The 18,574-nt window shown below is 36.4% G+C and overlaps 1 protein-coding gene across 3 annotated transcripts in view; it reads left to right on the top strand.

Annotated features, from left to right (window-relative positions):
- The window catches only part of LOC107090533 (metabotropic glutamate receptor 3-like), a 68,843-nt gene that overhangs the window by 3,789 nt on the left and 46,480 nt on the right, over nucleotides 1–18,574 (top strand). Inside the window, exon 3 of one of the 3 annotated variants that reach the window (XM_015383955.1) lies at nucleotides 10,708–10,764. The exons of 1 other annotated variant lie outside the window; for it this stretch is intronic. The gene's annotated coding sequence lies outside the window, so the exon portion shown is untranslated. Of the gene's footprint in view, nucleotides 1–10,707; nucleotides 10,765–16,529; nucleotides 16,624–18,574 lie in introns of those variants that run through there. One more of the 3 variants, XM_015383958.1, reaches the window with a different exon arrangement.

The following is an 18,574-nucleotide window of genomic DNA, read 5'->3' as shown; positions in this document are numbered from 1 at the left end:
GGAAAGGGAAACAAACTACTAAGGCACACAACACAAGTTGAATGTAGTTTGATTTTATTTATTCATATATGGCACTAATTCACAACACATCTCCTCAAAGCACTTTAAGGAGACAACTCAACAAATCAAAAATCAAACCGACTGATTGCTTAAACATTCTCTAAGAAAACAAAACTGATTGAATCAAGTAAATGAATTTATTTATATCCAATGTTTATAATCAACAAGGAATGGTAGACTTCATTTTCAGTTGTTCTGAATCTTATTTCACCCATTCAACTTTTCCACCATACAGCTTTTCCCTCCACAAACAGCCTCTCGGTAGATCACAGACAGCAATTGCCCTTTTGGTCTCCCTCCCCTGTTACAGCTGCTAGTGACCTGAATATTCACTACTAATGAACAAGTGGACCACATCTCCATCAGACCACTCAGCTTTTTCTTGCTCACTGCTGTGTGAGCATCTGCTGCCGACTCAAGAACAGCAAGTGTGCTGAGAATGTCCCTGGGAACTAATCAATGGGGTTTACGGCATTTAGTAAAATGTTTAACACTAACTCTAACTTTTATAGGGGATGTAAATATAGTTTTATAAGCAATATGAAATTATGCTTATAACATTTATGACCCCTTTATTTTTTTTTATAAATAGAAAACAATTATAGTGCAATTTTACACACAAGTATGCTTTTGCAGTGCTCAAACCTTCAAATTAGGTATTCAGCATAAACTATGATTAATAATAAATTTCATTTATTGAAAGAAAAGTTACACCCTTTCTGTCCCTATGTGAAAAAGTATTTCTACCAAGATTGCACAATATTGCAAATATATTGTCATCACATTATTAGTATGAGAAATATTCATATAACAACTGTTTGGAGTGTTGACTAATTTATTCAAAGCATTGTGAACATGCTTTTAAATGCTAATGTCATATTTAGCAATTCCAACATTGTCTCACAGAGACAGATGCTCACACAGACAAACTTAAATTGTCCAAAATGCTAAAGTTGTGTTGGAAACACTATTGACAAAGAAAGGATAGAAGAAAATAGAAATGTGTCACACCTGATATCATTAATGCATATTTTCTAATATCGTTCAGCTCTAATTTCTAATCTTATTAAATCATTAGTTAACTGTGAAAAACCAATATTTCTTTGAAACTTCAGCTCAGTTTCACTAGCCTCACACAGTTTAAAATACTTCCAAACTCGAATATCAAGAAAAGACTTGAACAGAACCAGTACTGCAGCATGAAGTAAACTAAAACCTAAGACGTCATGGCCCAGTCTACAGAAATGAACCGATTAGAAATAAAGTCACTGAAAAGGTTTTTTGAAAGCGAAAGCTAACACTTGAATATCAGTGAACCACTTAGAGAGCCGCTATTCACAAAGGCAGAGAACATGAAACATTGGAGAAACTTCCCTGGAGTTGCAAAAGACTCCAAAAGTGCAAATTTGACTCAGGAGGTGAAAAAATTAACCAAAACAAAATCTAAAGCCTTCTTTGCTTCTTGTTCATTGTGTTGGATGTCTTGATAGAACTCACAAAACACGACTGTACCTAAAAAAAAACTTTAGTAGGAGAAGATTTTACTAGAAAGAATAGAATAACTAACTCTGATAGTTTGTGAGCAGGAGTTTCCAATGCTATTTTTTGTCTGCTTTTTAACCAATAAAAAAGTCTGTATTTAATTTTATGAAGTGGATACTTATTATCAAATAATATTCTAAGTTGTAAGAGAAGCCATATGGATGTTTTCCTGTCTCAGGATTTTATCTAAAGTAAATGAAAACCGGCTGTTGCACTCTTTCAGCTTGAAGGTGATTGGTCACAATGTTACTATCAAGAGTCAATATGATGTTGTTTTGGTTTCTTGAGATATTCCCTGCCCTATGCTCTGTTCTCTGTAGGTGGTGTTCCCAACACCACCTTATTTTTTTTTCATTTACAACCCCTACCAAAAAAAGGTTAATTCAGTAATTTAAAGCTTTTTCATAGAAAATAAATACTAAAATTTGGAGAATTCAGAGGGTCCAGCTCTTTGTTAGATATGCATTTGTATTTCATTACAACTAATTGAAATAAGTTGTACAATATTGTGTTGATCAATAAAAAAATGGCATTAAGGGGGTGTGTTGCAGGTGATCCACAAAATTCCATGTAAAAGGATTAAAAATGCAAACTGGTTTGGTCTGCATTATTTTAATAAGGAAATTACATGTGCTGGTAGTTCAAGAGTGGCTGTAGAAGAAAGATAACATTTTTAAGCCATTAAGTTGGTCATACTAATGATCATAAATGTAGCAAAAAAATAACATAGATATATTGTATTTATATTGCTTTGAAACAAAATGTCACTGTAAATTAATATTAATAACTCTTTTAGAGAAATTAAATGGTTTATATTCAAACTCCAAACTAAAGGCCATTGTCTTACAAATTAATAACAATATGAAAAAGAGAAATAGAAGAATAATTCAGAGAGCAAATCTGAAAACACATTATTCAAATTCAAATAATTTGTGAGCAATGACAGCAGTAATTGGTTTTTACACATCACTACCTAAACTGAATCACCCCAAAACAGCTACCATAATTTCTGTCTAAGACGCTTTTGTGTCCACACAAGCTGATTTTATATATATATATATGTGTGTGTGTGTGTGTGTGTGTGTGTGCGTATGTATTTTTGAATGACTGTCTCAGTTGTTTCACCGTTCTCTGTTTTACGTTCCTTTACAAGTGTTCGTCCCAGTATATCAGCTTAGAGATGACAGACCAGCATGTGTGTGAACATGAAATACATAGCATGCATTGAGACCTGTATAATGGCAAGGCTGAGTGATGTGTCTTGATAACTCCCAGGGTCATTACACGATAGTTAAGTTGATGAATTCCATCCACAGAGGGGTAATTCTCCATCTGACAGGCTTGCCGTCTTTTATGATGATGAAATGTGGACCTGATAAACGCCTCCACACATTTCACCACTACTGGTCTGTTTTTAGGCTCAACAGATATTTCTATCCAAGTCGTGTCAAATGGGTTGTGGATCATCAAAAACCTAGGGAATACACAGTGTGAGGAAAATGAAGACAGAAATTGTTCCTATTTAGAGATTGTGGCAAACTGTCATCAACACTGCTCCTCATGCCACTGTGGTTACACTGTAGTTCTTCCTATGGGGGGTAAGGGTGCAAATTGATCCATTTAAGATTAAGAAGTTTCCAGAGGTTTTTTGTTTTTTTTTTAACAACAGACAAATGAAAATGCACTCTATCTGCATGAAAAGATGTTATGATTAGCATGTTGCCATTGAATTTTGGTTCAGTATTGCTGTACTCTAAGAACAACTGCTTGGGAGTGAAGCCCGTGGTTTGTTTCCTTATATCATCTCTTGTAATTTCAGATCACTTGCATTATCAGTCGTTATACTGTCTGTTCCCAAATGTTTTGTTTACACTTAGCTGCTTGCTTTTTGTGTTTTGCTGACCAGCTAAGTGCTCAACTTGAGTATTTCACAAGTAGATGTTACACTGTTCCAATTTTCCACATAAAATGTTTTTGCAAAGCAGATGTCCCACTATTGAGGCCCATTTAGATAATTTTCTAATATTCTAGAACTGTGCATTAAAAAAAAACTGATATTACATTTATGTATGCTTGTTACTAAGTATAAACAGGACAAGTAAATTGTTTTAAAATAACTGCAATTTTGTGTCAAATTATTGTTCTATTTTATATACTATGAAAACTATCTGAGCCATCCACACAGCCATAACAACAGCATTTAAGATCAGGGGCCTTCAACCTGTTTGATTCAGGGAGCCCCTTTTGCCTGTGCTGCTACCAAATAAATAGATTTATACATAAGTATTCAAAGGCTAGCAAAATGAAACTAAAATCTAGAAGAATGATAATTTGACCACACCAGATTTTGTAAAATGAGGCAAGCTGAGTGATCCATCACAAACATACTGTAAAGGATACAGAATAATAGCTAAGTCACCAAAAAAGCATTAAGCTACAGAAGCGTTTCGCATTCACCAAAGAAAAAAAAAACAATCTGACAGCTTATTGCATAATTAAAAGATCAGCATTTTGTAATTATGAGATACGATCTCAAAATTACGAGATAGGAGCTAATAATTACTAGATATGATATCATAATTATGAGATAATATGTCATATTTAGGAGATCAGGAAGGACAGTCATTGTATTGCTGAGCTACGCTAGATAAAATGTGAACAATGAGTGGGTTGTCGGATTTAGAATGCTTTTAGTTCCTTTTAGGTATGCAACACTGGGAAATACTGAGTTTCCTCAATGTGGATGTAATTAGTTTTAGTTTGTCAGCATTGCGCAAAAAGTCCTTAGAATTGTTTTGGCGAAAAAGCCCACTCTGCCTTGCTGGAAATCGCACTGTTCCTGCAGGAGCAATTAAACCAACACAGGGTGCTTTATGGTTATAAAAGAATTCATCTGAAATGCACTCCAGCTGGCCTGGTGGCATCCCAATGAACTGTCCTCCGACACCTTCTCAAAATCCTCAAACAGTACAGCTGAGGCTTCAGAATAATTTAGAACGACCAGGTCCCAACTTCACGTGGCATGTCGATGCATATGAAAAACTAAAACCATACGGACTCTGTATTAATGGAGCTGTTGACGGATTTCTGCATATGGACATATGGCTGCATGCTTACTCCACAAGTAGTAATTCCAGGGTTATAGCTGGGTACTTTACTGATGAAGTGAAAAACAGGAGCGGAACTCTAATGGGTATCAGGTCAGACCTGGGTAGAGAGAACTGTTCATTTGAACAGATGCAAATATTTTCAAGAAGAAATCATGAAGACCAGTTTTCTGAGAGATTCTTCATTACTGGCTCAAGTAATCATGACCAAATATATAGAAAAGATCTCGTAATTATGAGATATTTTCTCATAATTACGAGATAAGATCTCGTAATTACCAGATACTGATCTCGCAACTATGAGATCAGTATCTGGTATGCCTAATTTTTTTTTCCTTTGGTGAATGCAATACGCTTTTAATGCTGAAAAATATTTAATCTCTTTTAAAAGATTTACAACTGATGCCCTGCTTTTTTATATTAAATGCAGATATTCCATGAAAACATAAAACCAACCATCGCAACAGAAGTTATAATTATTATTTGTGAATAATTCAAACCCAGTTAATCCACCAATAGGGTATGTTTTGGCGGGATAATTTAATTTGACCAAAACCAATTTTCCACCAATTTTCTTCTTAAAAATGAGTAAACAAGATAAAAAAATAAAAACTTTTGAAACTTCTTTGAAAGAGACAGAAGATCTACAAAATATTGTTCCCTTAAAGAACCATAAATCCCATCTCATGTGGAAAGCAAACTTCTGCAGAGCACTGATTTTTAACAAAGCATTATATCTTTTTATTGTAGTGTGTCAGGACATGCTAGTTCTGCATTTTAACAGATACCGTCTTTTTGAGGAGATAAGCCTTGACCCACATCCTGCTTCTTTGCCGCATTGAGTCATGCACTGATTTTGTTGTTGGGAAATAAATGAGTAGCAATTTAATGTTGAAGTCAGAACATGTACATAACTGAAAACAGCTCTTTAAAAATCTGTGATAAAGGAAATCACAATTTAATATTTTTAAGAAGTGCCATTTCAAATTTAATTAATCAATCTTTTTGGGTTACAAACCAACTTTCATTTGTCCTTTTTGGTGAAAAATCCTAAAAAATAGTTAACTTCACTTTTATTTCTCAAAAGTCCTTCCAGTGGAGAACACTTCAGGGGCAAAAAACTATTCATGATAGCCCACTTTAGCCTATGTGACCACCACTTGTGGGTTTGATTAAAACTCTATTTTGTAATTCCTTCTTTATCTGTCTGTCTGTCCCCTCACAGGGATTGTACTCTATAGTGTGAAAATTACGGCCATGCGAAGAAAAAACAGAATTTGGTTATAAATTTCAGTGGTGTGCAAAATGAAAGAGTCAATCTTTATGTTTTTAACATGGCATGGCTTTTAACCTTTGGACATAATTCTGCACACGGAGCAGACTGATTAATCAATACAGGAAGGCTGACCTCAGAGTGATTATTGACTTTGATTAGAAAAATGAAAAGGGCTCAATCCAAAGTGAGCCAAGTGCAAAACCCCCACCACACATACACACGTACATGTTTTTACTGCTATATGTAGTGAGGATCATGTGCTGACTCCCATTGACTTCCATTCATTTTCAGTTATTTTTAACTCTTGCTATGCCCTTACCCTAAAACTAAGACTAAACCTAACCATTACCAATGCATAGCACACCCTGACCATAACCCATTTGACACCTTAGCCCGAAACTCAACCAATAGCAAAATACCTTGTGAGGACCAGCAAAATGTCCTCACTTTACAATAACTAGTGATTAGAAAAATTGTCCTCAATTTATACAAGTGCAAACACACATACCTAAACACACAAATCATCTTGTAAAAGCAAATAGCTTTTTTTTTCTTACTTGTGTGTGTTGACAAAAACAAAAAAATGGTGTGCATGATTTTTTAATAACTGTTGATACCTGTTTAGTTTTGTAGTTTGTTTTATGTTTATATTATTTTTGATAGATTTTCGACACAATGTTATTGTTGTGATAGTTATCACAACGATAACAAAACATAACTTCCTGAATGTTACAGGCACTGCCATGTTGGGTTGCTGGTTTACCTCTATAGAGCAGTAGTACCATAGGTCTCAATTAGGAGGCGAGGAACTATGCTAGTGTGGCAGTGGTGTCAAAAGTACACACATTTGTTAGTGTATCAATTTGACCTGTTTACTCAAGTAAAAGTGAAAAAGTATGTGCTGCGAAAACTACTTAAAGTGTAAAAGTATAAAGTAACCTTTAAAAAAAAAGCCAGATGCCACTATATGAATTGAAAGCACAATTTTTCGACTATTTTGAAAAATTATTTGAGATAGGGTCAAGGATGAGGGAGGTCTTGTTGGTCTCGATCTCCATCTCCCGATACGCTCTCGGCTGTGTCCGACCTTTCAGACATTCCAACATCTTTTTCTGAATCCGCCATTGTGGCATGGTATAGACAATCCACGTTTGAAGTTTTGAGAACACCTGCTTGCTTCTGATGATTTCCTTTGGCATCAGCACAGATTTGACGAATAGCTAACCAATGAGTGTTTGCATTATATGACTCATTCAATTACACTAGTTTTCACTAGATTTGGATGGCGCCAATGAGCTGCATTGGATGGCGCACATGACTTGAAATAAATATTTATAAACAATAAACCGAAGCCATGAGTAACGAGTAACGTTTGTTTTAAAAATGTAACGAATAGAAAGTACAGATACTTGTGTAAAAATGTAATGAGTAGAAGTCAGAAGTAGGAAGTAGGAAGAAAAATAAGTAATGGAGTAAAGTATAAAAAGTGTACTTAAGTACAGTAACAAAGTATTTGTACATCGTTACTTGACACCTCTGTAGTGTGGTGTGTAAATGGTCGTAAGGAGCCAAGCTTGGCATGGTTAATTGATCCAAGCTCGGTCCGAACTCAGCACCGATCGGTTTCCAGAGGGTAGCGTAAATGAGATAATTTTCACTTCTCAGGAAAAAAGTGTCTCAGTCCTTAGGAAAAATTTCATCAGTTCTCAGATATTAGGAAAAATATTGTCAGTTCAAAGGTATTCAGAAAAACAGTAATCAGGAAAAATGTCATACCTTAGTGAAAAACGTTGTCTGCGCTTAAGTATTCAGAAAATGTCAGTTCTCACAAAAAAAGTTGCAAGTCCTCAGGAAAAATATTCTCAGGTTTCAGGTATTAGGAAAAACATAGTCAGTTCTAAGGTATTCAGAAAACATTTGTCAGTCCTCAGAAAAAACGTCAGTTATCAGATATTAAGAAAAACATATTCAGTTCTAAGGTATTAAGACAAACGCTTACAGTTCTCAAGTAAAAGTTGTCAGTCTTTAGGAAAAACGTTGTCAGTTCTCAGATATTAGGAAAAAACATAGACATTTCTAGGCTATTCAGTACAAAGTTGTCAGTCCTCAGGAAAAACGTTAGTTTTCAGGTATTAGGAAAAAATAGACAGTTCTAAGGTATTAAGAAAAAAGTTTTTAATTCTCAAGAAAAGTTGTTAGTCCTTAGGAAAAACGTTGTCAATTCTCAGATAATACTGTAGGTAGAACGTTGTCAGTTCTAAGGAAAAAGGATGTCAGCTATTTTTTAAATTAAGTGAAAATGTTACCAACTGGGCAGATATATGGGTTAAACAAAGTGAGATTCTCATCTAGAAACAAGTTTAATATTTTGGGTCTTATAAAGCTAACTATATAAATTTTGTTATTTACAATTTTTGCCATTGTCCTTCATTTCAGAATGAGCTGACCAATCCGTGTTGATCCGCAATGACTCATGGAAAAGGAAGGATTACGTAGGATACTAGTAGTGCTAGAACAATTGTGCCAGCAGGCTGCATCGTGGGACTAGGAGTATCCTACATGACCCTCCATTTACCACCTGCCATAGAGGTTTTTTACCAGCCAAAATGTTGTCACCCCTAATATAAAGGTGAACGACTCAGAAAACGATTTAAAATGGTTCTTTAACTTGTAAAGAATACACTTTTCTTATCGCCATTATACTGTCACAAGTACAGAGCAACGAAATTCACTTTTTGCATTTAAATCATCTCCTTGGGGAGCAGTGGGCTGCCAATGAGTGGTGCCCAGGGAGCAGTGTGGGGTTAGGGTCTTTGCTCAGGGACCCATTGTCTGTTGGAGTGGGGCTCGAACTCAGAACTTCTGGATTTTAAGCACAATGCCCTCACCAATAGGCCGCCGCTCCCTAGCCATACAAATTTAAATGGTTTTGTGTTATGGACTAACTAAACCTCATTTATGATGAATGTTTGGAATGGAAGATGACAGAAACACAAACAGCCAATTCAACTCACATATGGTCTCATTTACTTAGTTAACATCCAGCTGGAAATCCAATTTGCTGTATAACTGATTCTTTGTCACTGTTGGCATCCAGGTTCAATGTTTTGTTTTTTATATATTTTTTTATTTTTAAATCACAATAATTTAGAAAATATTTTTTGGCATTTGTAAAAAATATTTTCAAGGCAAGCCTAATATTTTGACTGAATAATGCTTATATAAATAACAGCAATAACAACCATAACAAAGTTGACAGAATCCAAACCATATTTCAAATGGCATATCTAGGAAGTTGTAAGTGAGGGGGGACACATTTTTCAGAGTGATTTATCATGGTCTTGTATTCATGTTCACCTTTCCTGTGAAATATCTGTGAAAACCTTTTCCTAAAACCTCTGATGGGGTTTATTTAAACAATAAACTAACTAGCTAATGTAACAGAGGTAGCAACCTTATACATTTTTGTGAACTTGCTTAACATATTGATACATTAGCATGTTAGGCTTGGCTTTACCTTGGAATCCTGTCTATAATAATTTGAACAGGACTGGTTACACAGAGCAGCCCTGTCTGATTTTCAGCCATTCCCTCCTTTAAATTTACTTTGTGAATAATTGTCAGCGTAAGAAGCAGGGAAAGTTGTTTCTGAGGGTTAAGTTTTTTTTTTTACATTTAAAACTTAAAAAAACAGAAACTTTTAAAAAAATGAATAAAAAACATGTATTTAAGATTTCTGTCTATCTTTTTAGAAAAACAAAACTTTGGGTACTCCCTTCTCTATTTCTTTTTCTTTTAACATACATTCTGCACGTCACATATCCTAAACCTGTTACTGTGAGTCATGTTACCATTGCAGCTATGAGTTTAGGTAGATTCACAGTAGGTCAATAAACAGACACACTCATGTGCAGGCAGACCCCCACAAACACAGAGTGGGAAAAGACCACAAAAGCATGAATTTAGGGGCTATCTCTCCTCTCACTACCCTGGTCCATCGACCTTTATAGCTGCTCTCAGCTGGATACATGTCATCCACAACAGTCATGCCTGTTAGGGGAGAGTGAGGGCTGTGGAAGCTGCAAGGGAGGTGGAAATAAATAGAATGAGGAAAAAAGAGAGGAATGAAGAAAGAGCAGGATAGGGTGCAAGGAATGTGCCTTTGTGGAAACAAATGTAAGAACCCAAAGAATGCCATGGTTTGCATGAAGCTGACTTACTGGAAGTACATTTATTTTATTTTTTCCTGGCCGATGTTGCTCTGGATAATAGTAAATGGCCTGTACTTCTATATTGTTTTTTTTTTTAACTCAGGAGACTTGACCAAAGTGCTTTAAACTCAATTCATCCATTCACCCATTGACGCACTCATACACTGATGATGGCAAACTACATTCTAGCCACAGCTGCACTGGGGCTCACTGACAGAAACGAGGCTGCCGTACACTGGCGCCACCAGGCCATCTGACCGCCATCAGTAGACAATGCAGGTGAAGTGTCCTGCCTAATGAAACAATGACACTGAAAGCCAGAGCATAATCTTGATCCGTCAACCCCTTTGATTTCAGGGCAAACTCCTACATCCAACGCCACCGTCGCCCATGTAATAACTCCCTGGCGTATGGATCAGTAGTACACAGTGACCTCTCCTGTTTTTTATTTGGAGTCTCGCCTGCAGATCTGGTGCTAATCAAACATGTTTGTCCTCAACTTCTCTTTAAGGGGTCAGAGGTGATGCCATGTGCCAACGGCAATCTTCTTTTAATCCTCTCAAATCAGGTAAGGCAAACAAAAATCACTCTACCAGGAATTACATATGTACATATGCAAAAGCATGCACATTGTTCCAACATATAGCCTTTTGTTTAAATACAAAACAAGAACAAAACTTATTGAAGCATTTTCTAAATTACTACCAATCTCCAGCTTTCTTTGACATCTTCCTGCAAATATTTTTTTCTTTTCTCAAAACTACTACAGCTGTGAATCAAATAGAAAAGAGAAAACATCCATCATTCATCAGATAATATGTTCTGAACCTTTTATTTTTCAATCACTCAAATGGTATATCAAGAATTGTTCAAGAAATCAGTTATTGAAAAGAAGATAAATGATATGACAAGATTAAATTTATGTTTAGATTTTTTCATAGACATTTATGTTATTAAATGGTATGTGTTTATAAAAATCTGGTTGGCCACTCCTGGTCTAGTACAATAGAGCAACAAAAGAGCAGAAATTACTTCAGGGTGAGCTCTTGCCAAAAAACAAAAAGAAAGGAACTGTAAAAGTAAATAAACCTAATACTTTAATTGCATAAACATAAAAAAACAATCAGCAGCCCTCTTTGCTTTGAACAGGAGAAAACTATTCAAACACAAAAAGGCAGCTCACCCCTACAAGTTGTGTTAGACCGACATAAGTTTAGAGAGATAAACTATAGCTACACAAAATTCTAAATTTGTAAATAGTGTATTAAAATTATAAATATGGCAAAAAATGTTAACATTATATTCTTCAATACTATATTTTACTGATTGTGTTTTTCTTTGTTGTTTTTTTTTTCAAAGTGCAGGAAAGCAGGTTGAAACTTGATATTTAGGCCCTTAGGTGGCTTCAGATGGCTTTCAGTCAGTAACCTCAATTCTCCACTCCATCCATAAAAAAATAAACAAAGAATGACTTAAAAATAACACCCATTTAGTGGCTCCAGAGTAACTTAGAAAGGAGAAAGCAGATTGGAAAATGATCCTGTGGTCTGACCAATCAAATTTTAGAGTATATTTAAAACTTAAAGATGCAACCTCTTTTGGACCAAGCACCAGAGAGACAGCAATTCAGAAAGCTAAAAACTCAGTAAATGCCATTAGCCCAGTCTACAGTACATTAGCGTAAATGTCATGTACAAAATTTATACCCATGGAAAAAGCACAGATCTAAGAGCTATATATTTAGAGGCTGTGATTGCCTCCTTCCCTTAATACAGCTCTTATCTTATTTCAGGAAGACTTTGACAGAAAAAAAAGCAATGTTTTTAAACATTTATTCTGGCTTAGTGATTTAACTTTAGGGTTTTTGCGTGTGAGCCCAAAAGAAAAGTAATAAATATTTTCAAAGTGATTAATTCATAAGAAATTCTACATAATATTGCCGTTTTTCTTTTTAAACAAAATTTGTCAAAGAGTATAAAAAAATTAGCTTAAAGGTATAGTGGGGGATTTTCGTGAATTTTCGAAAAAGGACCGCCCTAAAATAAAATGCACATTCACAACCCTGTAGCCAGTCCCGTGAGGGAATGCCTATTACATGTGAGCATGCACAAGCCCATTTCTCCACAAGGAGGTGCAGGGACACAATAAGCGGTCACTCTGATGGATCTCACCACACCCATATTTATGTAATAAATAGTTTCCCCGCAAATAAGACTACTGGTACATTAACAAAAAATAATTTCCTGGTTGTATGTTTGTGTGTGCTGCAGTGGAAATTTGGACATGTTTGTGGGTTAAATAAGGATCTGGGGCCACTGTATAACTACTAACAATGCAAATTACAAAATAAATATACTTATCATCCCTGGAAAGTTTTTTCTTATCTTCTCACACACTTTGTCGTTACTTTTTCTCTTGCGATTGTCTGTCATTTTCAAAGAACCGTGCTAAGAAAGGCAAGCTTCAGTGACTGGCTGAAACCGTAGCTCACCACAAATATACGCCTGAAAGTGCGCATGCCTAAAAATATAGCTAATTATGGGAACGAACACGTTGGCCAGCCTTACATAAATATATCACCAGAATGATTGACAATTAGAAGGACCACTTATTTTGACGATGCACCTGGAAAAGGAAAATCCTCCACTATACCATTTCCTATCAGCAGTTGTCATGAGGGCTTTCAAGCACAAATATTTGCAGTTGAATAATAAACCTTGTATATATCCAAGCCACCATGATTTATACTCAGCAGTACTTACTCATTTTTGACTAAAAATTATAAAATTGTTTTCTGTTTTATACAACATGCTTTGCCTTTTCAGATGCACTTGTCCTTGCACCTTAAATCAATAAAGGTGATAACAAGCAAATATTCAGTTTCATTACAAACATTATGGACAATGATAAAAATAAAAGCATACATTGTCTTGCACTATGTATGTGCTGTACTATTACAGTAGGACATTAAATAAAGCAGTTCTTACAGTTACACCTTTCAAGCGATCATGGTTAAATTTTGCAATGCACCTTTAATGAGCATTTGCTTATACAGAAACACACGCAGCCAAAACAAATAAACAGCGTTAAAGTTGTTACAGTGTTGTCATTTCTAAATTCATTACAAACACTTTTATCTTCTCATAATTACCTCCTATTATAAGTTTTCCACCATCTTCCTTTTTTTAGTGGCTCCTTCTTTCTAACTTTATTGCAAAAACCCATTGATCAAGTATTCATTGCAGAGCCATGAATACTCATTCATTTCAATTCCCACTTCCAGTAAGGCAATTACAGTCTTCCCGTCAAAAATAAGCACCAGTAGTTTGAAAGGGTCCAAGCTTTGCATATTAGGTGTTTAACTCTCCTGATATAACTTTTAAAAAATCCACTGCATGCCTACAAGTACATTTGTTTGCTTTTGGCCTTTTAAATATATATCATAGGAGATATAATAATTTTGTCAAAAAGTATTATTTCTCCTATGATCAAAATCATTAAGAGACATTGTAAAATAATTTTACTTAAATTTTCATACTTTATGGGGAAGGTTTTGGGATCTTCCTCTTGTGTGAGAAATGTAGCACTATTGAATACCTATGTTGGCCATGAACCTGGAGGGTTAATATGGATACAAATAAAAACTTGTGTGTGTGTACGGGGTGTAGATTGTTTTATAGGTATGTTCTATTGGCAGCAACCACACTTTTATCACCCTATTCTTTAATATGGTTCTAACTTTTTTTTTTCCTGAGTACCACCTAAAATGTATGTAGGATCTTCAAGTACCATCATAATGTCAGACAATCAAATTCTGCAATATATTTTATTTTTGCTGCGCATTTAATGAAGCATTGGGAAAGAAACACAGTTGTTTATTGTTCATAATTTGAACATTTATTGTTTAGTATGCTTTACTTCCATGGCTACACACATTTTGTTGGAACTCCGTCTATAAATTAAATGTATGCTGTGGACTGCAGTGCAGTATAACCAAACAGGATTTTTTTTTTTTTTTTGTTCTGTGATGCGAAAAGATGTTTTCAGCAAACACAATATAGTTACTAAAATAACATAAACTAATCAGTAATGAGGAAATCAACTGGGCTGACCAATAGAAACTACAAGAACACTAGCAGCACAATATAACCATACTATTAGTTATGTATGAGAGCTAACTATTTTTATGCATCAGAAACTACTCATATGGGTGTGTTTGACTCTGTGAACACACTTTTTAATGTCTGGCTCAGTAGATGACAACTTCAGGTTGAGATCATCTTCTGCATCTTGCATCTCTGTTAACATTTAACCAGGGTGAGAGGCCTTTCCCATACAAGTACATTGTAAGAGGCAACAGAAAGTACACAGCTTTTGCAGAAAGGGCAGGGTACTCACTTTATCTGAAGTCCAACCGTATTTGTCTTTTGAATCCAGATGCAAGGGTTCCATCACTGGGCAGTGCGAGTAACCTTTCCTGCTCTTCACCTGTGAGGTTTTCTGGCATGTTAGATGCCAGTGTCAAAAGGACGTGTCATCCAGCTGTTCTTTGTGATTGGAGGGAAATGTTCCAACAGCTGCTGCCACATTAAATGTGCGGGAGGATTTTTTCTCTGACACCATCTGCGATAACCAGGTCATCAGCAATGGAGCTTGACAAACTTGAGAAACATGAAACCTGCATTGACATGCAGGCAAAGCTAAGTTATCGGCACAATTATTGATTTCCACTTGTTAGCAGCTGACAGTCGGTGAAGTGAGGCGGGGAAAATTGATATTTTTCTGACCGGATTAAATGATAAGACCAAGAATGAACTGATGACTTGATATTTCCCTCTCTCCCTGAAACATTTGGGGGATCTAGCCCCTAGGACTGATCTCTGTCATACAGAACGGAGAAAATAATCTTCTTTCATACCTATGGTTCACTCCAGTCAAACTCCAGTTCCTCACGCAAAGACTCCTTTAGGAGGATAATCCACACCTTAACCCATGCAGCTTGGGGTAAACCAGGTTGTCTAAGGAGGAGAAACAACACAGACATACATGGAATTTATGCCTCTACTGTTGGGGTAAGGCAGACAGAGTGTCGACCTGTCCAGTAAAAGCTCAGGCTCTGTAGAGAAGGGAAGAACTCTACTAAGCTGTGCTAATATCTCAAATTCTACTTCCCAGACTTTCCCTTTCAACTAGACCTGTTTCTCACCAGACCTCTCTTTTAATTGATTCTGAAAAGGACACAGAGTTCATGGATGAGGGCTTTGCCAAGAGACTGGGCCTTGGATTTCTACCAGGACCTTCCTCCCACAACGTTCTGGCTTTAGGTGGACACCCCCTAAACCAATCACATTTGGTGTCATAGGAGGTTAGCCTTACTATTGGAGGTAATCATAATGAGAACTTCTCCTTCATGGTAATCGAGTTCCCTCAAGTTCCAGTTGTCTTGGGAATTACATGGGTTAAAAATCATTAACCTCAGATTGACTTGCAGAAGGTAGAAATCATGAGTTTGGCTCCAACATGCTCTGAGACCTGTTATCCCCAGTCTGCTCCACATCAAGTACAATTAGGGTTGAAGAGGAGATTTACCCAAATCTGTCTAAAGTTCCAACCGGTGTTCATCGTCCTTTTGACTCTCCCCAAGATCTTCTTCCTGGCACCACACCTCCTAGGGGAACGCTGTACTTCATCTCATTACCAGAAGCTCAGGCCATGAAGGTCTATATTGAGGATTCACTCAAGGCTGGTATAATTCATCCTTCTTCTTCTCCTGCTGGAGCTGGGTTCCTCTTTGTTGTCAAGAGGAACGGATCTCTTCACCCCTGTATCGATTACAGAGGACTAAATGAGATAACAATAAAAACCCATTGCCCCTTATTAACTCAGCCTTTGATTAGATCCAGGGAAGATCTTCAGTAAACTTGATCTCTACAATCCATGCCATTTAGTTTGCATCAGAGAAGGAGATGAGTGGACAACTGCTTTCATCACACCTACTGGACATTTCAAGTATCTGGTCATGCCATTCCTGTTTTCCAAAGCTGGTCAATTATGTTTTAAGAAACATGGCAGGGCAATATGTTTTTTTGTATTTTGTATGCATAGCTAAATATTGGAGGGATTTCTGCTCTTAACTGGTGATCTCTGTCAGCCTGTCCTCTGGATTTGATCCCCAAACTGTTGGCCAGACTGAGAGGACTAAACCAAACTCTGCACCATTTATGATTCAGATTCCACCAACTGGTCGCATTGTCTACCCTGGGTTAAACATGCTACTAACTCTCTGCCATCCAGAGTTACCGGTCTCTCCTCTTTTTATGTGGTCTTTGGATTTCAGACCAAATTTCCATCAGCCCAAATGATTGCAGTGATGTCCCAGAGTACGCCGAGGTGGTCGCCGAGGTATACCGCCCGTGTTATCCCGCAGGTATCCCACAGCAGACTAGTAAATTTACATAGTAATGACAGAAACGGATTTAAGATTTTTTGGGAAAACCACCACCAGTGAAGAAGGACACTAGTACTGCAACCACGACAACAGAGAGCAGCCAGAGTGAGGAGACTGTCAGAGCGCCTCAGATGGCAGTTGCACCAGCAGGCAGAGTCCCAGCACCTGCAGCCTAACCTAGAATGATTGGATTAGACAAGCCCTTCCAGCCAACGTCCAGTTTCAAATTGTAATTACTTTGCCCATGCCCCCTTAGAACAGGAAGTCTCATTTTTCACTGCTGTGGGTCCTGCCTTTACATTGTCACTCATAAAAGTTTTAATTTGTGTCTGAATGCAGGAAATAAGGTATTGATGGATCTCTCTGAGAAATGACTGCTGGCTCAACATTGCAGGGATGACAGAATGTAAAATGTGTACCTTTCCATTTGCATACATTTGCCTCCAAATCATATGTGCAAGATATGATTTAGTTCAAAATTGGAAAGAAATTATCTTTGGTATTACAAAGAACCCTGTTTGATTACATTGTAATTTGACTCAATTGTCCCTCCTAGAATATGTAAACAACCATATCCCACTAATGAATCACGACATCTGTTCCAAATTGCGTGTTTCCACATGGATCATTGTTAAACAAGTTGGCATGAAAATTTGATGACATCACATTAGTCCCAACCCCTTCAAACAGGAATTCTAATATCTTACTGGTGGAGGTCCTCCCTTTACACTCTCACTCATGCAAGTTACAATCTGAGTCTAATGGCAGAGAACAAGGTGATGATAAATCCTGGTCTGAAAAATCAGTGCTCACTAAACTTTGTGGACTTGGCACAGTTTTGAATTTCCATCTCTCACCATTTACAAATGTTTGGATCCAAATTACATACGTATTATTGTATTTGCTTCAAAGTGGATATACGTAAATGAGCTGTTGGATTATATTTTTTGACTTGATTGTGCTCAGTAAAGTATGTAAATAACTATATATCCCAGATACTTTATCATATCTGCTCCAAAATGTGTGCGCCTACAAATTAAACACTGTTCAACAAATGCTTGTACAATTTTTTTGTGATATTAGTTTCCTTGACTAACAACAGAAAGTGACATGCAGACTCAGCGATCCACAACCACTATAGGCCAAGTGACGCTGAGTTGCTAGGGCCCCCAAGCGCATCTTGCGGCTTCATTTTTATTGGAGTTTTGTTATTCTATTTTTTACTACTGGTCTTGCCTCCCTCTTACAAAATGGTGCCTTGAGCAGTAATCCATATTTTCCATATCAAAAACTATGGATGGCTTTCTATAAAAGTTTTCTTGAAGACCTTCTTTGCTGTAAAAAAAATGTCCATATAACCTCTTTATTTCCATAGAGAGCCTTTTTCTGAATTGCTTTATAATGTTTTGAATTTAATAATGTTGTTTTACAATTGTATTGATTTAAATATACTGGAATAAATATGGTAAAATGTTCCCAACCTCAACCTGGATGTAAACTGTTGGTACAAATTTAACCTACTGTGTTCCTTAAAAAAACTTTACCTGTTAGAAATTGTCGCTATAGAAATTATTTAAAATAACAACTTACGGTAGCTTCAAAGAACATCAAATAACATTTAATTAGTGGTCTCCATGAAATGATTAAATTATAGTAGATCTGTGTAACTGGATCTTTACATTTAGGGCCGGATTTATCAAGATCCAATTTTGCGTGCAGTAATTTGCGCTGGCAAACTGAAATATTGCACGAGTGGCTAAACCATGGTTTGCGGGTGATTTAACAAGAGCGAATGTGTAACTGGTGGCAGGTGCAAAACTGTTGGAGACACCCTATTTAAATCATGGTTTTGCGCGTTTTGTGGTTTGTGGCAAAGTAGTTTGTAGTTTTTACAAACTAGTGCATTAAGAAATTTAAATCTTACAGTGAC

Source organism: Cyprinodon variegatus, unplaced genomic scaffold, assembly GCF_000732505.1.
Source record: "Cyprinodon variegatus isolate N-32 unplaced genomic scaffold, C_variegatus-1.0 Scaffold299, whole genome shotgun sequence".
NCBI classification, from domain to species: domain Eukaryota; kingdom Metazoa; phylum Chordata; class Actinopteri; order Cyprinodontiformes; family Cyprinodontidae; genus Cyprinodon; species Cyprinodon variegatus.
Note: the sequence above shows the minus strand (reverse complement) of the source record. Positions and strands in the feature narration are given on the sequence as shown.